General features: G+C 35.7%; 1 protein-coding gene across 11 annotated transcripts in view; it reads right to left on the bottom strand.

Annotated features, from left to right (window-relative positions):
- The window catches only part of ZBTB20 (zinc finger and BTB domain containing 20), an 816172-nt gene that overhangs the window by 426421 nt on the left and 366627 nt on the right, over positions 1–23124 (bottom strand). For 2 of the 11 annotated variants that reach the window (XM_067738841.1, XM_067738845.1), the window contains exon 1: positions 8090–9009. The exons of the other annotated variants lie outside the window; for them this stretch is intronic. The gene's annotated coding sequence lies outside the window, so the exon portion shown is untranslated. Of the gene's footprint in view, positions 1–8089; positions 9010–23124 lie in introns of those variants that run through there. 11 annotated transcript variants of the gene reach the window in all.

The raw sequence follows: 23124 nt of genomic DNA, 5'->3' as shown, positions 1-23124 counted from the left end.
TTAGCCCTGCTCTTTATTTGCATTAAGTCCAAATTATTTGATTATGTTGGTTACAGATCCTTTGGTGGCTTTTGCTTTTATTGCCATTTCTCAAAAGATAAAGTTAGTTTTAGGTTTTTGAATTTTATCTTCTTTAACTAAAATAAATAAAGCAAATCTTTTCATAAAGGCATTTAAATACGTAAACTTTACATGTAACGCTCCTATGGTGTGACAAATATTAAGCAAGGCAATCAGGTATTAGTATTTATTATATTGGAATGTATATACCAATTTACATGAATCATATCTATATTTAGATATATAATGGGCTTATATTCATTGTACACAGTGCTTTTCTGTCTTATTATTGCCATTGTTAATGGATATCATTTATCGAGTATCTATTATGCCCCAAGAACTCTTCTAGGCACTATACAAACATACTGTGCAATGAGGCCATTATTGCTCCATTTTCTATTTAAGTACTTAGGCACAAGAAATAAGGCGTCCATGATCACATAATTTGTAAATGGTGGAGGTGATAACCAAATACATGGCTGTGCAACTACAAAGTCTACATTCTTTTCACTATATAGTTCTGCCTTTCATACTGAGGCAAGCCTACTATTTTTTTATTTTATTTTTTAATTTTTTTTTGCGGTACGCGGGCCTCTCACTGTTGTGGCTTCTCCCGTTGTGGAGCACAGGCTCTGGACGCACAGGCTCAGCGGCCATGGCTCACGGGCCTAGCCGCTCCGCGGCATATGGGATCTTCCCGGACCGGGGCACGGACCCGTGTCCCCTGCATCGGCAGGCGGACTCTCAACCACTGCGCCACCAGGGAAGCCCAAGCCTACTATTTTAAAAGCTTAACGTAATATGTTGTGAAGATTCCACACAACTGATTTTTTCTAATATATTGTTATGGTTTTGTGTAATCTTTCTCTTAAAGTCACCTACACTTCTACAGAACATCTACATTGATGTTCACATGCTTTTTCTTGTAAATTCTAAATCAATTCAAAAATTATTTAAGCATCTAATATGTAGCACTGCTAGGCTAGATATCTTTGTTCACTATTACGTTAAAATACAGATCTTGACAATGTAGAAGTCTCTGCTTCCTGAAGGTGCCTCTTTAGGTCAATTTATATTTCTAATCATTTTCAGTCACTGATGGTATAGAACATTAGGGCTTTGGATTTAAAAGTTCCTTTTAATAAAACAATCTAGTTAACCACAAATTGTTGAAACAAAATCTGTAACATGAAGGGCATTTAAGGCAGATTTAAACATCATTTCCATTTAGAAACAGAAAATTAGTCTGCATAATGTCATTTATCTACCGAGCTAAATTATAATTTTCAGCTATAAATCCATATTCTTAATGTGTGTCGCAAAGATGATATCTCTGACCCACCCTCAGTAGGAAGCGTGTTTTGAGTTGTTTTGTCAGTAGTGACAATGGAGTTGCTTTGGACAAAATATGTTTTCGGCAAGTTTCCTTGGTAATGAAAATAACTGTAATAGTAATAATAATAACAGTAATCAGCATCATAATAATGATAGCACTTACTGAATACTTTACTATGTGCCAAGTACTGTGATTAGCACTTTACATGCATTATCTTATCTTAATCATTTCTCAAAATATCTCATGAGGTATGTACTGTTAATAATCCAGTTTAACAAAGAAGGACACCGAGACACAGAGAGGCCAAATAAGTTGTCCAAGATCACGTAGACAGAGAAGAAGCAGAGCCAATGAATCTGACTTTCACACCTATATCAGGTGGGGGTGATAGCAGGTGCTATGATGTTTATTCCGGAGAATACTTATATGTGCTCTTCTATCTACATCAGCTCCAGTTGGGGCCCAGCTGGTTTGTAAGCCCAAATCTGAAGACAGCTAACAGGAGTCAAAGTTTGAGTTGCTTCTATTCATATTGCCTGCTAATTAAAATGTTCCCTTCCGAGAAGACAGTGGCTGTCTGGCATAGCCCTAGAACATAATACATGCTCAAAAAGTATCTTATGAATGTTAACAATGGTTTCTCAAGTGTTGAGTTAACTGGTGATTTCCACACACCCCCTTTTTTAAAAAAATAGGTTGTCCTATTGTCTAAAATATTTTCACCATGGACACATACTATTTAGGTGATCAGGTGAAAAATTAGTTTACTTTAAAAAATCCTTTTTGTTTTGTTTTACTCTGAGGTTGTTAGTCTCAGTTAAAACCTGACCCCCTCTGGGAAACCTTTCCTGTTGCCTATGCTCTGATCTATTCTAGGGCAGTACTCCTTCCTGTGACCTTTAGAACATTATCAAAGCCAGTATTGTTAATTGCTTGTCTTCTTTACCTTTATTCACTTGAAGATTGACCCTATAACTTATCTAGGTCTTAGACCCCTGGGTATACTGAGTGCCTAGCATTCAGTTCATTAAACAATGAAAAACAAAATCCAGGACACACAGACACACAAATACACACACAAATAAGCAAAAAGATGGAAAAGAAGGATTTTGTAGTTGACTGTGCACACATTTTGGTCCTTGCAGGTAGCTTGTCTTCCCCTTACATTATGTGCAAGTCCCCATGAAAAAGGGCTTCCCACAATAAGGAGAGTCCTGAATTGATGGGTTTGTTCCCCAGAGTTCATAAATCCATCATGAAATGTATATATTTATACACACACACACACACACACACACACACACATGCACACATACATACATAGACACATACACATTATGAAATAACATGAATATATTTGGAAGTCATGGAGAGTGCAGTAGGCAATGTCTCAAAAATGAAACATATATTTATATTACTTTACATTTTATATTTAGTGATTTTATTCCCTTTCTAACCCTAATACATTACATACCCTAATATAAATTTCATGAAAGTAGAAACTTTATTCATCACTCTATCCCTAGCTCCTAGAAGAAAGCATGGCACTAAATACGCAATAAATACATGTTAAAAAGAAGGGAAGGAAATGAAAAAAGGATATAGAAGGTCTCACAATATTTCTCATATTGTTCTGGAAATAATAAAGGGGGAGGGTGTCTCCAATACTTTTCCAGGAAAACATGAATCATCAATGAAATTGCAAGCTCATCCTGTTCCTCAGACCAGCTACCAAATTCCTTTATGCACAAAATGTCTCTTCTAGCCTGCTGACACCAATTTCTGGCACTCATGGGATTGGGAGCAGGGTACTAGGCAGGAGCAGCTCAAGTTCCTCCATATTTTGCCCTACGTGACAAGTAGGGAGGATGCTGCCATAGGCTCCAGCATTTCCTATAGGTGAGCTGCCCCAGAGGGTCAGTGGAAAAGGACATACAAGTCTTCATAATGTTAGGAGCATTCACTTACACATTTCTCTCCTCCTCTCAAAAGGAATCCTGGTAACAAATCACTGATTGATGATAAGAGAAATGGAATTAGAAGTTCCCCATGATACCTCCCATTCCAGTCTTGGGGGATGTGGTCTCCTGCTGAGGGGAAGAAGGAGGAATCCACAATGGTTTCTTACATTTTGCCACATCCAAATTGTAGCGGGGTCCTGTTATGCGAAATTTCTACCAAGTATAAACTCATACTGATATAATACAATGGAAATCTTCAGTTTACTCAAGGGAAGATTATGTGGCAATTCATACTTACTCTAGTACAGAGAAGACAATATCCTAGTAGTAATAAATTATCCTAGAATATGCATTTTTTTCAGACAATGGAAGGACTTGTTTTTTTTCATCTTTGTATCTCTAGTACCCAGACGCAACATATGACTTAGCACATAGTAGTTTTCAGGAAATGATAGCTAAAAAGTTTAAGAAAATCTTCCTGTAATGGTGAGATATGGTTTGAAGGGTTCAAACAAATGCAGAATGTTCTTCTAAGCTTGATCTTTCCAGTCTCATGAGCAGGCAATCATCACTTATTATTGAATATGCATTAGTGTTTTGGTCAGTGTTAATATAATAGGCCTTCGTCAACTATGGTATGGAAATCCTACCATTTTATGTTCATATACTAGAAATTTTAAAGTCATGATCTTGAAATAGTGGTTTTCAAACTTTAGTGTACATAACTAACCTAGGTAGCTTCCTAAATTGCAGAGCCTTAGACTCTATTCTCAGAGCTAATTCAGAAATTCTGGAATGGGGCCCAGGGATCTTCATTTTGACAACCATCCTAGGTAACTCTGATGCAGGTGGTCCTTGGACTACTTACTATGGATTGGGCTACAAAGGTAATGTGAAAAGAAATCTTTATGCTTCACCTTTTCAATATGGAGAAAAGACTAGCTTATTCAATGAGACTTAACCATCAAAATTACCTGTGGAAAGACCAGGCAGTTTGCTAAGACTTTTGAAAATGAACGAAGGGAGGATGCAAGGGCAAGGACCATTATATTCAAGACAGAAAGGGTCCTTTTCACAACTTCACGAAGACTGACAGTGTGCTTAAAGTAAAAGTAGGAGAAGAATGGCAGCAGTGTAGCAATGTTTCATTAACAATTTAGGGAAGCAATGTTGATTCAACAGGTTTATTTGATAAAATGTGTTTTAATGGCTATTCTAAAAGTGGATGCCTTCTGAATCTTTGATTTACTGTTAAACTATATATGTATATATATATATATATTTACATGAAATAATTTTTAAAATTTCCTCCTTAAATCCCTATTTTCCATAATATCTTGGTCTTGCCAACGTAATTGCACTCATTGAAGCTTCCCCCTCCTCCACCCAAGAAACTTCTCCCCTGGGAGTGAAAGGAGATTACTGCAGAGTACTCCTCCAGACATGTCCCATGGAAGGTATAGCTGCTGATTCTGTCCTGACCTCTAGGTCTCTGCAGCCTATAATTATTTTCAATGGGAGTTGTCTTAGCACTGAGTTCTCTAAATATTCAGTCTGTCATTCTTCAAGAACTTTAGCAATGAATGATGGAAATTTTTAAATTATTCTTATGAATGTTGTAAATTGCATAACTTGTCATAGTTTTCTCTTTGACTTGACTGCATGAAAGTTTAAAGGCAAATGTATAGCACCTCACCAAATGTAGTTTGTGTACCGACTTCACTCTTGACTCCTTTTTATATTTTTGCTCTTGTTTATTGTTTTTGTTTGTTTGTTTGTTTGCCTTTCTTATCTACTTTTAATTCATGTATTTCACTGTATTACTTGTTTCTTTTTCTTTGTCAGCCATTTTAATTCCCTTTTTGGAACTAGGCGGCAGAAATAAATGAGGAAAACAAAACAATACAAAAAGTGTGTGTGTGTGTGTGTGTGTGTGTGTGTGTGTGTGTGTGTGTGTGTATTAGATATATATATATATCAAATTCACCTAAAATATAAAATAAAAACTAATCTCCTAAAATAATGGAAATATTTTGTAGTCTTTGGGCTAATAGATTCATTTTATTATTTGCAGGACTGCAGTTTAGGGAGGCATAAAATTAAAATACCACTATGAGAATAGCCATATGAAATTGAACATAGGTATTTTCGGCACCAGATCATTAATTCTGACATCCTTCAGTTCTGAAAGCCAACTATAGCTGTGTTAAAATCTGTGCCTTCAGTCTTTTAGACTGACTGTATAAAAAAAAAACAAAAAAAACGACCAACTCCTAGCCTTAATCAGTCTAACAAAGTGTGCAATTCTAAAAATATTTATTCTTTAAAAAATTATATATGTGTGCATATATTATTATTATTATATTATTATATATGCATATATTATTTACTTATATGTATTTTGCATACATATATATGTATATATCTTAGAATCTTCAACCAAATTCTTCGGTCCTTTGACTCCATTATTATTTTCTCTTAAGTAATTTTCATTAAGCAACAAAGAGTGATAAGTCATCTCCACAATGAAAGCTTATATTCAACTGGGTTTAGTCTATTTTCTGTATTTCCTCTGATAATGATTCAGCTAGTCTCAGACTGATTCTAGTAACAACTCAGGTTAAGTTAGAAGAACTCTAATTGGGCACTAGACATCTTAACAATGATACTCGTGTTAATTTGTCCTTATCTAAGCACCTTGGGCTGAAATATTATTGTGCTTGGGACCCAAATATGACTTTTGTTCTTGTATTAATTTCTGGATCTCATATCCTTTCAGATACCAAAGGAATATAGTACCATGCTGGAATAATGCCAAGTTATGCTTGTTTTTTTCTTTTTCCCCCCATCATGGGCAACCAATAGTTGACTCATACTTCCATTACATCACAGCTGGATTACAGATGTGCTCTTTAGTCTGACCTCCGCATGTCTCTTGCAACTCATTTGTAGATAGTCCAGAAGCTAGCAGCTGGATTTCATTTTTGTTCCAGCAGTCACCATTTTATAATGTTTCTCCAATTCACTGTGAGTTTCACTATTGACAAGTCAATCCAAAACTCCAAAAGGCATTTAAACATAGTGAGTTAAATCAGAGAGAAAATATTACCATTAACTTGACATAGGTTCATGTCACTCAACTACATTTTGCCACCACTCCCCATACATCAAAAGGGTATAATGGTACAATTCTCCCACAGAAGACTAATGAAATACTTAGCAAAAGTAGGTGTTTACAAAAAACTTTTTAAAATACAAGTGCTGTATTTTTTTTTAATCTTGCATGGAACTCTGGTTCAATTTTTGAGCCTTTCCAAGTCCTCATAATTCTGTGGTATTCATAATAAAGCAGGCAGATGGTTTAGTCTTTGAACATATGCTTTAAATGCCCCCTTTGAAAATAATGGGCCAAATTGTGCCCTCAGATAGTCACAAAAAACTTTAAGGAGGCTGGCTCTTGAAATCTGAGGACAGAATGTTATCCAGTGGGAATTAAACCTTTAAAAAATATATTTTTAAAACTTTCTTCTGAGCTCTATTCTACATATTAAGGGAAGCCATTTTTTAATAAAATAGGATATAGTAAGAAAAATCTTAACCAGCACAATATTGCATGGTTCAAGGCACAGATAAGAAGGTAAAATATGTTTTTTATATTTATATTTTAAAATCCTGATTGTCTAAAACCTTATGAGAGTTGTCTGATTTAATTTTTGAGTGATTGCCAGACTTTCCATTTTTATTATTATTCCTATTATTATTACTATCATGTAGATGTTTTATTGTTAAAGCACTTTGCAATTATTAATTAATTTAGTTTAAATTATGTTTATGCTTTTGTTTTAAATCCATGTTATTCATAGTTATTATAACCCTAAAATGCTATTTCGCCAGTCAATTACTCTCATTTCAAAAACAGTTTGTTGTTGATGAAAGCACATTTTCACAGAATATGAAATTCATCCTCGGTGGATATATGTGTTTTGATAATATTGTTCACATAACCTAGCTGTACTTAGCAGTATACCTCTGTTTCTATATGACAACATTTCATACATAGAATGAGCCTTCAGTTCCACACTCGTATTTTTATATATTTAAATTTGCTTTTGAAAAAGTCTCTAGTCTCACTTATCTTACAATGTCCACACAACTCAGTAGTTTGATTAATACGTCAGCTAAAAAGACCACACAATTGACAATAAGGACACTTTGGTTATTACAGAAGCCCGGAGTTTAAGGAACTATTCCAGAACTGTAACGTCCCTTTAGAAACTCTGAACAAGGACTAGCTCGGTGCTAATGTAAAACAGAGTTTACTTTGAAAAATAAACGCAATAGTTGTACCCAAATGTGTTCAGGACACTGTTAAGACAGGTCATAATTAACAATATTGAGAATAACTGAAGAACCTTAAATCAAGAAATAATTTCATACAAATACCCACAAATATCTGAGCAAAGTTTATAACTATTTTTGGGGGCAAAACATTAACATACTCTTCTGCTAATAAAGACACAAAGTAACTCTGAGAAAACCTCCCTTCTCATTTCTCTAACTTTCACAATAAATTTAGCACTGAAACTGAATTCTCAGTCAACGTAGAAATATGCCGAGCAGTATTCCAATAAACAACAAATTGATTTTTAAAAAACCACCAGATTAAAAATTTCCCCCTTACTCTTCCTTCGCTTTGTTGTTTCACTTTCCATGCACACACAATCACACTTACCTGCACAAGTCTGAAACATCAGCCTATGTAATTTTTTTGAAATGTACTCTGTACCGATGCATTTTTCTGTGTTTCTTTCTAACCCTCGGGAATGTTAAGAATTTAGGAAGAGAGCCACAGCTTAAGAGAGCAATTATTTGCCAGTAAATACTCAATTTGCTTGTCCTGTGATTTTTCTTCTAACTTGCATATTCAATAATCCGTCCCTGACTGCGTCACGAGCACAAAAAGTCTTTTCTCCAAAGGAGAACACTTTCGCCAATCAACCTTCAGCCATGCCAGGGCACAGCTCGTCAGGGTGATTTGTTAGCTTTAATTAATAATTCCTCACGCTGGCCACTTTAACAAATAATGCGGTGAGACTGGGACGCTAGATGGCTATGATTCAGGCCAATAAAACTACAGTGGAAAAGAGGTGGGGAGGGGTGGGGGGAATTCAGATGCCGTTTATAAACAGCTCTAATCATACTCTTTCAGTTTACAATATAGAGGACATCTCTGCTGAATTACCATGTTATGTCCACCAATTTGTATTCAGATGGGAGCCATATGTTTCTCAACTTTATCTGCTAAGGCCTCCTCGGTGCCAACACAGTTATCGGGCAGACAACATTTACAAAAGCGGTCTCTAGCCTTCAGATTGCAAAAGTTTACTGCGGGTGAAGTTGAGAAATCAGACATATACGGCACTTCTCAGTGAGCCTCTGTAACGACTGAGAGACTCTACAGAGGTAAGAATTATGAGTGTCAGATTTGCTCTCATCCACTGTCTGATACTAGGCATTTCATTTAGTCTTTTTTTTTTTTTTAATCTCATACCTCATCTTCAAAACAGTCAACAATAATGGCTGATTTATTCATGCATTCCACAAACATTTACTGAGTCCCAACTATATGCCAAGCACTGTATTAAATGCTGAGAACTGCTTTTGAAAGTAAGACCTTTCCAGTTAACTGACACAATCCATGTATTTATTATATAACATAAGATTATGTACTTGAACAAAGCCACCAAACAGGCAGTGTGTGAATAAAACTAAGGATTCATAACACTGTATGGTCCAGTCAAACAATCAGTACTTGACAGTACACTTGAATCCATGTGCAAAAGTGACGCTCAAAGTAAAAACAAAGAATAAGAAAAGGTAAAAAAAAAAAATTTTTTTTTTCAAAGATTAGAAAGTTTCCCTCAAGGTGACTAGAACATCCGGAAATATATCAGTCTATTCATAAGCAATGTTAAAGGTTCACAAGCACTTAAGGAACATGCAAAGTTATAGGACATTTTATTCATGCCTTGATCTAATATGTGTGTGTGTGTGTGTGTGTGTGTGTGTGTGTGTGTGTCTGCAAGTTCATTAATTTATTGGGTATATATTTATTGAGCACCTACTCTATCCTAGGAACTGAATAATACTATGTATCAAGAGATAAATAAAGCACTATCCTCATCTTCAAGAAGCTCACAATTTAGCCACTAGATTCAAAAAGGGAAAATCTAAACAGAAAACGATTGGGTTGGCCAAAAAGTTCATTCTGGTTTTTCAGTAACATCTTACCAAAAAACCCAAACAAACTTTTTGGTCAACCCAATATAATACACTATAACAAAGGGAATGACATAAATATGCATAAAAGCATGAGGCAGGGCTTCTAGAAGTGATGCATGGACTATTTCTAAAGATAGAGTAGAAATATCACGGTAGAAGAACATTCTAGAGAGAGGCAAACCTTTGAACTTTTATTAGAATTAGATTACCATTTAGAAACTATGGTATTTAAAGCATGATAAGTTCAGGTTTATAATGATAAACATTTCAGGATTTTAAAATGAATTTCTTAAGAAAAAAAGTCTCCCTAAACTGTGGTATCTTGACATCACCAGAAAAGTAAGCAGTATCTCCAGGGTTTTCAGTTGTCTTAGGCAAATAGGAAGCATTCACAACACATACTGACTTTTTGTTTTTTTCCAGCCCATCTATCTTCTTTCACTATGTACATACTTGTACAGCTTCTGTTTTCATTAAGCCATAAGATAAATCATATCTGCATGACCAATAAAGGAAGGGGAAAATCTATATCCATTCATTGGTCACACGTATAACTCTAGCCAGAGAGTACAGACTATACAGTACTAAGAGTGAAAATGTTGAGGAAAAGAAATGATACCCCAATACCTAAAAAAAGCTCTTTCAGAGCTAGGAAATGCTCCTGAAGATTGCGTAGAGTTCTTAATGACATTAAACATTTTGTTTTATATTAAACTCAATAGTGAGGCAGCCAGAAGAGTACTGCATTTACCATAAATCATTAACCACTAGCCAGTTTGAAGAACTGATACAATGTATTAATTTATTCAACAGATATGTATTGAGCTCCTGACATGTACCAAGCATCTACCAGTTATGGTTTGATTTTTATTTCTGCAATACTCATATATAATAAGTTTACCATTTACTATATGCTAGGAACTGATCTAAGAACTTTACATATATTATCTCATTTAATCCTCACAATATTACAAAGTAGGTACTATTACCATCTCCATTTAATAGATTATGAAACTCACAAGTGGTAAATCTGGATATGCACTACGTGGATTCATTCTAAACAATGAGACCAGTGCCACTAACACCCACCAAAAATCCGTTCCACTACTTTATAGTTACCTAGTCACATATAATATTTATGTTATTATTTTTAACCTAGCAAAATTAAGGTAGTTTTGAGGTTAATTTGAGAATTGAGCTAAACTTCTATATTTAATGAGAGGCATGTCTCATAAAATAAGACTGGAAAATAGCATTTAAGGTATCAACAGGCTAGCAGTTGGGACAAACTGGCAAGTAGCTTGAGTTGGGCATGTTTTAGATAATAAAAACTAGCACCACAGAACCATGTGCTATGGCAGCCCCCTTCTCCCTTATTAAAACTTCACAAGCTCTTAGAAGGTAATTCAGAATCTTCTACACCTTTAGAAGCAGAATGAGACAGTGGTTTAAAAAGTGAGAGGAAGACCTTGAGTCAGAAAGGCTTAGGTTTGAATCCTTGCTTGGTCACTTATTAGCTGTGTGCCCTCCGTCAAATTAATTAGGTTCTCTGAGGCTCAATTCTCTTATCTCTAAAATGGTTTGTTGTGAAAATTAAAGGAGGTAATGTAGTAGGGTACAAAGCATAGAAATTAGCCCAGAATAGATGCACAATATATGGCATTTGAAGCATTCAGAGTTAAAGCTTATTAATACAACTAAAATTTTCTGTTTCTGAGCCAAATGACACATGTAATATGTAAGCCTGCCTTAGACAATAAATGTAAGTAAGTCTTAGCTAAAGCAAATTGGACTTGGTAGTCTGGTAGAATTTCCTTTGAGAATGTTAATAATATAGTTGAAATGGTTGTGTTTAAGAAAACAGAGCTGACCCACAAAATAGAAAGAGATGACACAAGAATTTACCAGTTAATAATAGACAAAAAAATCTTAATTTTCCAAGTGATTAATACAATGTTACATTTCATTTAGTGGAGATGTAAAAGCTTATTCGGGACTCACTGCGGAAGCCAGCACTCAGCACAGTCATAGGCTTTCCTCAGACAACCCGATGCTGCTAAGTTTGCTAACTACCAGCTAACTACCAGCATTCTCCAACTCCAGGCACCCTGATGCCTTTTCCACATACTTTCTTCTCACTTGACCTTGATTTAAACCAGCCATCTCCAGTTCTTGATCTAAAGTATAGAGCAAATATTAGTGGAACACACATTTACTGATGGTGATAGAGCTGGTTGTAGGTGAAATGGGGGTATTTCTTCATGGAGGGGGTCATTGGAGGGGCTTCACAAAGGCTCTTCTCATTTACTTGAATGTGTATGTAAGGTTTCTCTTTTGAGGATTCCTTTGGGATAAGGAACTGCCTGGACCCTCCATTATTGGTTCTTATTCGATGGCCTCTGCCTGAGATCAGGAGATGGGGAAATCAGCTGACCAATTAATAAGCACAGGGATTTTCTGAGCCACAGTAGCCTGAGTGGGATCTCTTGGGCAGTCAGAGCTTTCTAGAATCTGCTTATTTCTCAGTTAGAAACCCTAATTGGTAGAAAGAAGAAGTATGGAAGACTACTTCATGTACTCTTTCCCTGGGATACCTAGATTGGTAACAATGACTTAGTAAAATTTTGGCCAGGTTGAGTCTCTCTTTCCTTATTAACTACCTGATTCTCCAGACTTATTTAGGGAAATTTAATCTTCTGGTTAAAAATGATGACAAGTAGACATTAGAACAGAAACAGTTCAAAGTTGATACTATTTTTTTTATAACATTTTCTCAAATAAATTCCATATACTTTACAGCTTCCAAACTTATGCATTTTTACGTATGTACATAAATACCTAATACCTAAATATTTCACTAAGTGATAACTGGATAATGATGGAGGGGAAAGGTGATTTAATTCTGTCTAAACAAGAATTTTAGAAATATTCATAAATTGTTAAGTGGTGATCAATATATTTGACTGTACTAGGTTGAGATTAAAACCTTAAATTTCTCAAAAGGTCCTTGTCCCTTGAGGCATTACTTTTCCAGTGAAAGTCTCCAACCTTTACAAATGTGAAAATTGGGATTCCCCAAAGGAGAAAAATATTTCTTGTCAGAAAACTAGTCATGGCTAGTTCACACAGTGAAGGAGTCCAAGACCTTGTCAGCTTTCCTGTGACCTTGCTATGTGATTTGCTACAAGTCATTTAATATCCCCTAATGTCTCAGTTTGCTGTCTCCTTATCTATGATACCTAAATGATATAATCAAGATAATGTGGAGAAAATATTTCTATCATCTCATAGAGCATATGTTAAATTCCTAAATTTCAGGGTATCCAATGATACTAGCAGTATCAAATGGGTAGAATGACACCAACACCCTGTATAATCTTAAATAACATATTTAGTACCTCAGATTTTCACTTTTTCAGCTATAAAATGGGTATTGTCATGTTTACATTTTTGTTCAAATACTGCATTAGAATAGAGAGACTATTGCATAATCTATTAAAACTTTTCAACAAAAATTTCATACAGTTTAAAAAATATGACCAATACAATCAAGTCAACAAAGCTGATTTTCAAATATTGATATATTAGAGGAATTGATCTTAAAATATCAAGGCATAAGATGAAATAAATATTTCTAAGCATATTCATATATTTATGAAGGGAGACTATTTCTAAGACTATTTTTATGGCAGCTCTAAGACCCTGGTAATGAGAAAGCCAAATCAGGGAAAGTGAATTTTAGCAGACTGTTGAATGATATATAAAATAAAATGTATTCACTAATGGGTTGGCAGAAATGTTATACATGAGCTTTTGGAACCAGAACTGCTTAAATAGCTTTTCATATTTGGCAAAGCTGTGTTCCTGAAGCGTCCCCTCCCAACCTCCTCCCACCTCTCATTTTTTTGTCCTATAGTGCCAGGTGGGAGTAATGAAAAAAGGGAGGGGCAAAACAAACAGAGACAGTCACTGTGGCAGGACTGTGGCAGCCACTCCAAAGATCAAAGAGCCAATTTAGCTGTGGCTGCCAAAACTGGGACCACGGTGGGTGGCTCATCAGCATGGTACCCTGAGAACCACATGGGCCACTCCTGGTAGGTCAGCACCTGTGGGCACAGGCCCCTCATCCAGCCAGGAAGGACTACCTGATAAGAACTAAATGTGCACATTTCCTTTCCCACTCACAGCATTTGACTTCAACACAGTTCTGCACTACCATTATGTTTGCTGAATGATCTCAGTGTGATAGACACTATACAAAAGGATAAGTCTGTTCTACTCAGATTTCACACCTTACAGAATTCTAAGGAGAACTCTGATTTTCCTACACTAATGGGTAAACTCCTGCGTAACTAGTAGACAGGATAATACAATTTCTAATATTTTAATCAGATATATTGCTTTAACTTTCATATCTGTCATGAGAAAATAATACATTAATACCTCTATTACCCAGCCTTCTCATATTCACCTATAACTATATCTCGATTTAACATGGTCATGAACCCAGAAAAGAGAAAATAGAGTCCTTGAGAAACTAAAAAAAATGCCATAAAATACACATGATTGTCCAAACTTATCTTTATTCATCAGTGAGACTTTAACTTGGAACCTATGTATTCTTCCTTACTACATAGTAGCATTAGTTATCTGGGACCTCCATTCATGTTAGATGGAAAGATGAGGTACTTCCAGAAGAAAGCACAATGGGAACTGTAAGAAATAATCACTCTGTGTCTCAGAGTGAAGAGGAAGAAAGGAGTAGGGGAGAGATGAAGTATCCAAGGCTGAGAACTATGTACAGTTTGCAAACATATCTATAATTGTGTCCTACAGAAATCAGTGTGGTACAGGTCTATACAAAAAAAAATATTTATATTTGTTATGGGTTGAATCATATCCCCTCAAAATTCATATGTTGAAGTTCTAACCCCCAATAACTCAGAATGTGACTTTATTTGGAAATAGGGTCATTGCAGATACAATTAGTTAAGATGAGGTCATACTGGAGTAGAATGGACCCCAATCCAATACTATTGGTGTCTTTATAAAAAGGGGGATTTTGGACACACATATGCACATGGGGAGAACACTATCTGAAGATGACAGAAATCAGAGAGATACTTCTACAAGCCAAAGAACACCAAAGATTGCCAGCAAACAATCAGAAGTTAGGAAAGAAGGATGGTACAGATTTCTTCTCACAACCCTCAGAAGAAACCAACCTGCTGATTCTACCTGCCAGAACTCTGACACTGTACATTTCTGTTGTTTAAGGCATCCTGTTTATGGTACTTTGTTACAGTAGCCCTAGTAAACTAATACAATACAGTAATGATGATCACAGAATCATTATATAAAGGTTAACTCATGTTTGCAAAACTTTGTTTAAGAAGGTTGAAAATGTAAGATTCACTTCAGGAAAAGTGTCATTGATATGCTTTAAATAAATAAACCATTCGATGTCTGAGTGATATCTAGATGACCAATATACATGAAACGTACAGTTTTCAATTTTTGCTAATGCAATGAGATATTGCCACCTTTACTGAAAAGATAAAGTGATATGTACTCTTCAGAAGACATCAAAGAGTCCCCAACCTCTAAGAAAAGCATTTTGACCAGCAAGGCAGATAAATTTGAATTTATTTTTGCTTATTTGTTTAAAATACATACATAGTCTAATGAGGTTGGGATGGTTACCCAAAGAAATTATTGGTAGAGAAGAGGATGGCTACTTAGAAGAGAACAATTAAGAAATGGGATTTGAGTCTAGGTCAAAACTAGGAGATGTTTGTCCAGATGAGAAGTTACAGACAATTCTAAGTATGAGGAATACAGGGGGAAAGTAAGAAGACTGAGGCAAAGCAAGAGAAAGAAGGAAAGGGTGAAACAGTAGTGGAGGAAAAATGAGAGAGAGTAGCTGGTATTGAAAGCAAGACAATCTGAACTGGGCACAGAAAAGGAAAAAAATCCTGCAGATGTTAAGAAAGACAAGAGAGGGTAGCATTCCTGTGTTTTGAACAAAAAAAGAGAGTTAAAAACATCTAGTGCAAGAATTAAGCTCTCTTTAAAACTAGTGCTCTGAATGCTTTTGTGTGAAAAAGAAAGACTGTACCTTGATTTTTCTTTAAAGATTCAATAGTGGAATGGAAACCTTTTTTTCTTTAAGTGTAAGCTAAGCAGTTATGGCAGGTAGGTCAAGGAAGAAATACTTCATGGAACAGGAAGCCATAACTTTATACAATGTGTTCTCTGGAGAATTTACCAAAAATAAAAAAAAAATAGTCCCACAAAGTTTGTTTTGTTAAGTAGCTTTAAAATCCTACCTTTCCTAATTGTTATTAACATTTTATTCAGCCAATTATCAACTTAATCTGGGGAAAGAAAAATCAACTTGACTTTTTGACAGTCAAGTCAATCCAACTGGAAAATTCTAATCCTACAAGAATAGGGCACAGGGAAAACTCTGCATAACAACATTTTCAACTGTCAACAGAAATCCATAATATTATAATCATCTTTTTCTTCCTTTCCCAAACTCATTCTCTCTAAAAAAATTGATGATGATATAATGATATTCTTGGGTAAAATGAAAAAGTGAAGATAGCCATTCATTCTTTATGGGAATAGGAAGTTCTTGTTCAAGATGGTAAAAATTGTAATCTTTTTTTATCCTTCATAGAAGTTAGAGATGGCCTTGTCCATGTCCCTAAAACAACTCAATTATACCACTAAATAGAAGAATTACAGTTTAATTTCAACTATTTTCTATGTTAAGCAATTCACAAATCAATTTATTTATTCATTGGGGGAAATTTTAGCTTAGATGATGATATTCAAGTAGGGAGCTAAAATGTTGAAAAAGAAAGTGATGGATTTTTTTTTTACAGGTATTACTTTTTCTTTCTACTGGTTTCTAAATGAGTTCTGCTATAGAATTGACTTCTACAGAGCACTACTGCTTCTGGTAGATGGAAAATAATGCTCTCAAAACTGAGATAGCAGTAAAATGAATAAATTCAGATCAATGGAAAAGGAAATGAGAAGGGAATGAGGAAAGGGTTACTGCTACAGCATTAAAAAAATATATTCTTTGACACTTACTGAAAATAATGCTTGCTTAATCTTTCTCCTCTGAAGAGGAGTAATTGAATAAAAAAAAGAAAAAGGAAGGGAGGAGGGAGAGAAGGAGGGAAGAAAAGAAGGAAGGAAGGGAAGGAAGGAAGGGAAGGAAGGAAGGAAAAGCAAGAAAACAATTGATCGATTAAGCATAAAAGCAATAAAGTAAGAAGGTGAGAAAGTAGGAAAGAAAGAGAGACAGCCATTACAGAGGTACTCTCTCATCCCCTTCCCACTGGTTGGCCCTCTGTTCTTTTTTTACCTACTATTTACTCCAACTCAAATGTTTGGGACACAACTGCAATAGTTGAAAAGGGAGTGGGGAAGGAAAATTACTCCCTTTAATTGATGCTCACTTAGGTACCAATCTGTAATTCAGCAGCTCCAAGTGTTTTTAAGCTCATGTACCCCTTTGAGAACAAATAAAATCCATGAACCTCTCCAAGGAAGAAAGAAAGGGCACATCTACAAACACATACAAATTAGGTGTTGCATACTTTAAAAATATGCATGCACATACATATGAAGCATATTTGCATGCATTTTCAAAAGGCCCATATAAACTCTAAACTGATCCCTGCACTCTCTAACCATCCATTAGCTCAGTGTAAAGAACTATTGGCTCTAGAATCTGAACCAAGCCAAAATAAATAGATGAGGGTAGGGACTTGGAGAAATGGAAATGGGATATAAAACAAACAACCAACCAACAAACACATACATAAAAAAGTGTCCCTTGTCTCCAAGTCAACCCTTAAGCTTCTGACTCTTTTCATTGGTTTTGGAACTTATGACTAATGAACTACTTAATTAACAAAAATAAAATATATAGCAAGATATACAATATTTTAGTGATTCTGCATGTTTTTAATCAGTAATTTTACATTCCTCCCTGTTAATTGTCTTTGATAGTGCACTGACATCTAATACTGTCCTGATTTTGAATATTAGCTCTAACAATTACAATAACATTGAAAACCAACACTACTTACTATTGTGAATAGCAACTCATCAGACACATAAGCAATGACATGCAGGGCTTCCCTGGTGGCGCAGTGGTTGAGAGTCCGCCTGCCGATGCAGGGGACACGGGTTTGTGCCCTGGTTCGGGAAGATCCCAAACGCCGCGGAGCGGCTGGGCCCGTGAGCCATGGCCGCTGAGCCTGCGCACGCATCCGGAGCCTGTGCTCCGCGATGGGAGAGGCCACAAGAGTGAGAGGCCCGCATACCGCAAAAAAAAAAAAAAGAAATGACATGGAGACTTGGCAACAGATATGAAAAAAATCAAATAAAGAATAATAAACTAATTTTAACTAGACTGCATATATTTGAGACCATGCTTTAGCTGTAATAATGAGAATTATTTCTATTTATTTAAAACACAATTTTTTCACAGTATTTCACAATCATTGAAGGCCTTAAGGTATCTTTATTTCACCTGATTTAGACATCAATTCTGGAAAGTAAGTGGGAGAGATACTATCTTTATTCTACAAGTGAGGAAACAGGCTATATGTGATTAATTGACATGCTTAATATCATATATCTAACATGTGATGAGGTAAAGATGGGAATTCAGGAATTTTGATAAGTTTCCCAGTAATTTTTCTGCTATCCTATACTGCACTCAAAAAATGTTCATTACACATAACTTATTTAGGCACTTAGTATTTAGTAGTGGCACATGTTGACAAATAATTTATAAATCGAATCAGTGTAAATACAGGAACAGCATAGTAGAACATATTTTGAGAAAAAAATATAAATACACATTATCTACCTTCAACTATCCTTCCTATTAGTTGATAAGTGGTTGGTTACTTACATTGGATTTATTGAATTAGAAGTAAAAACTGACTTTAAAAATATATTAGTATATTTTCATTCTTCCATCTTTAAATAGAGTCCAAAGTTTAGTTATTGTTAAAGTTTTACAATTTGATTGTCTTTATATTCCTCGTTTTCACTTGGGAAATTAGTCTTTTAGCTGGAAAATTCTCCTTCGTATTTTTTATTTTAATCTGAGATATATAGCCATATTTTAAAACAAATAAGATGGTAGATTGTTAGGATGAGCTAATTTCTTACTTGAAGAAAGGGTATAACAAATTACAATCTAGTGGATTTACCTGTATTTATCCCTTAATGTCCAAAGCAACGCTTATATCCCAGACATCAGAACCCACCTGAGCAAAACTGTGAAATGTAGATGAAATTTGTCCCCAGTTCCTATTCCTTATCTCCCTTTGACCTTACTTCCTTTTGACCTTCTTAGTCCTTCCATCAACCTTACCAAAAGATTTATTTCTGGTCCCTTTTCCCTGGGGCACTAGAAACTTCCAGTTTAATTTCAGCTGTAAACTGAGGTCCTTAGTCAACTCGGATCCCTCCTACTGCATCCTTAGGCCACCTTGTTAACCCCTCCATCAGAATGCTGCCATGTATCTGACCAATTTCACTATGCCTTATGTCATACCTTCACTCACCACATCATACTCTCTTAGGTGCCAGAGAGAGACTTGAGATTTTCCTATTTCCTGGCAGGTTATAACTGCATTTATCTCAGCCCTCCATGTAAATCATCTCTACTGATATTTTAGTAATCCCATTTCAGGTTTATTCAATCTTGGCTTACTTCCCTTTCCCAGTTGGGCTACCACTATGGTTCTAGCATGCTCTGGGGAGAATAAAAGGGTGGCAATGAATAAAACCTGTCACCATAAGCCTGAAAACTTCCAGTCTAGCTCAGGCTCTAATGATCAACATGTTTTTTTCCTGTGCCCTAGTTGTTCTATTTATCAAGTGAGAAAAAATACTTTTTACCATGAGATATAGGAGGATGAACGTTTAAGTTTTCTAGGAGAAAACCTACTAATAGATTTTGTAAGTATTCATACTGCCTTTCCTTCTGCTTCTAGAGCAAAAAAAGAATACTCAGTACTCCAAAAATAAAAATTGGAAGTGACCCATTATTCTAGAATTCATCTGTAGTAGGCAAAATAATTGCATCCCCAAAGTGTCCACTCTCTAAAACCTAGAACCTTTAGTACATGGCAAAATGTTATGTTACATGGAAAAGGAACTAGCTGAGGCAGTTAAAGTTATGGACCTTAAAATAGAAAGGTATCCTAGATTATCCAGGTGGGCCCAATCTAATTACCTCAATAGCAGAGAACTTTTTCTGGCTGGAATTTGGAAAAGAGACGTGGTATAAGGGGAAGTCAGAGAGATTCCAAGGGTGATAATGATGTGAGGTACTCTTGCCTGCACAGAGATATAGGGGCCCATGTGCAAAAAGCTGAGGATGGCCTGCAACTGAGAGCCAACAAAAAATGGAGACTTAGTCCCATAACCACAAGGAACTGAATGAGCCTGGAAGCAGATTCTTCCCAGAGCCTCCAGTTAAGAACCTGGCAGTATGATACAAGTTTGGTCTTGTGAAACCTGGAGAAGACAAATCAGTTGAGCCAACCCAAACTTCTGATCTGCATAACTATGAAATAATAAATTTGTGGTGTTATAAGCTGGTAAATTTGTAGTCATTTGTTACAGCAGCAATAGAAATATAATATACCATTCCAGTTCAGTGGCCAATAGGTACAATAGTTTAAAATTATATGGTAAGGAGTTGGAACAGGAATCAATATCATGAAAACAGAAAGTTCTTGGTACTACAAACACATTTTTCCCTTGATTTTCCTTCTTTCAGTCATATCCCCAGAGAAACAAAGGACTAAAGGACAAAGATCATGAGGAGTGTATATCTACTTAAATGCAAAGTGTCTTCACCAAGGAGCTTCACAAATATGCCTTTTTGTCACAGGTAAGAATAGTATACCAATAGTGCCACACTACTCACAACAACTAAATCCACTGTCTTGAAAACGAAAAAGAAAAATCTGAGAATAGTTCAAATGATTATAAAGATATGATAATAATGGCCATTTAAGAGAAAATGAAGGCAGAATCCAAGCAAACGTACTCAGAATTCACAGATCATATGTGTACTAGGGTGTGTTTTCTCCACTATATAAGTTGTCTCATAACCATACATTTAAAGAAAATTATTTTCAAAATTACAATTATGTATTTTTATATGGCATCAGAGCTATTTTTCAAACGTAGCTTCCAAACAATTTTCTTTCTTACTCACATTTTTTTGCATAGCCAGATTCTGGCCTTGACAGAACAAAACAATATTGGAGGAAAGGCAGCAATTTCCAATGATTTTTCAGCATGGAAGGTCTAGAGAACTTGACTTTTGAAGATATACTCAAGTTCAGAACCTAAAAGTTTTTGAGGTATAACAACTTGTTGAAAACGGATACTTTTATAATCAACTAGAAATGATTCTCACAGTAAAGGGTAAATGCTCAGCAAGTTGTACATATTCTACTTTATATCACAGTATGAAATAATACAAATGAAAAAAGGAAGAAAAACAAATGTAGTGATTAAAAATTCTTGTAGAAACAGGATAAATGCAATTAACTTTTTTTTTTCTGTAGAGACAGGAAATACATGAGGTAAAAATTTCTAACACCACACTTTGCAGCTTTCCTTTTGTGTTGCACGAGGCCACAATAGGAAGTATAGCTCTAATGGCTTGTTTAAGAACTGTGCAGGATGAAGACCATGTGAGAAAAAATACTCACCTTTCTCTTCTTTTGAACACTACATTCTGTTTACTACAGGTCTCTGAAAACTTATTAAAAACTTTGGCCATTTTATAAGGAGATATCATAATCTTGAGGCACTTTGAGTCTCAGGCACAGCAAATTAATCCCCATTTTATATCTGTCCCAATTTAGTATTTCCAAAGGGGGCGGATAATAATAAATCCCACCAACTCTCTTTTTTAGGGCTATTCAGATACTAAATAAACCAGGAACATTTTAAAATGCAATCTCACAAAAATCTGCTTTGCTTAACCTTCTCTCCGTCTTTAAAAAATAAGAAAGGCATGATGTTCTTTTTTTTGTTAATTAATTCATTTTAGACAATTCCTTAAATTTTCATTTTAATAAATTTTTGTGTGGGTGCATTAATTACTTTCAAAGACAGCTTTACAACTGTTACCTATTAAAACCCTTTGTTAGTGAATAAAAAAAAAGAAAAAGAAAAAAAACTTCCAGCATGCGCCCTCCCTTCTCCATTCTGAGCAGGTCCTTGCTATCAACTGCTGGAGTATGCTTGCTTTGCACCTAGAGCTATAATTATTTTGCTTTAATTTTAAAAAACCTTTTGTTCCATTCCCACGAGCCCACCTGATCCTTATATTACACTCGCTCTATTAAAACACTCATGCAGAACAAAGCATGGCTGTACTGACTCATAAGTAACTTTTTTTTCTCAGAAAAATGCCGCTGGCTAGGGTTCGGGACATAGTCCTGGGCTTCACCTTCCTCTGCCAATTTTCACGTGTTAGAGGAAAAAAAAAAATATGTTGTTTCAGAGTGTCGTATTCTTCCCAAACGTCCTTTCTTTGTCCCAGTGGCTTTTTGTGTGTTTTAAAAAATATTTTGTTATCCATAATTTTAATCTGCCGCAATATAAGTGATACATTGTTAAGGATGGTGGGTATATTAAAGGATGGTAATCATGTTGAGATTTCTTTTATTCATATGGTTAGGATCTTTTAAAAATCACTTTTCTCTCCTTACTCCACTCCTTTTCCTTGAGATCTTGCAACACACGGGCTTCTGGCAGAAAACAGTTGCAGTGACTCATCAGGAGAATTGTTTGTTTGCTCTGAGGAGCACCCTGAGGACCCTCTGGGCTGCACACGGAGCCCTTTGATCTTAGGAAATTTATTTCTTCCAGATGTTTTCCCCACAGCCACCTTTCTGCAATGTCCCTCTTCATTAGGTAGCCTGAGGATAAACACTCAAGACCCACTGCTACAGCATACAGTTTTCCTGAATGGAGTGTGACAGGGAGTTGACATTTGATTGAGTCGTTGGATTCCCCTTGCCTTAGGCACAATGATGGAGGAAGGTTAACGCTGAGGAAGGCAGAACTGTCTCTCTTCAGGCAAATGTCCTTAGAATTAAGATGGAAATTATGTGAATCAAGCCAAAAAAAACACACAAAAAACACAAATCTGCAGCCCATTGCTCATGAACCTAGCCTTATCCAATCTTATAAAATCTTAATGCTTGGATCTGTCATGTGACTTGCCCACTTGTTCAACCTACAGTATAAAGAGTGAATAGGAAAGTGAAGTCTTTGGACATGCATTTTCTTGGTCTGGCTGAGTGTGCTAGTAGAAATGAAGGGAGGACAAGGCAGGCGAGGGAGAATAGGTGCATAGAGAAAAATGGTCTGCTAGGCTAAATAAGCCCCCCTCTGCACAAATGATAG

Source organism: Pseudorca crassidens, chromosome 5 (genome assembly GCF_039906515.1).
Source record: "Pseudorca crassidens isolate mPseCra1 chromosome 5, mPseCra1.hap1, whole genome shotgun sequence".
Classification (NCBI taxonomy): domain Eukaryota; kingdom Metazoa; phylum Chordata; class Mammalia; order Artiodactyla; family Delphinidae; genus Pseudorca; species Pseudorca crassidens.
Note: the sequence above shows the minus strand (reverse complement) of the source record. Positions and strands in the feature narration are given on the sequence as shown.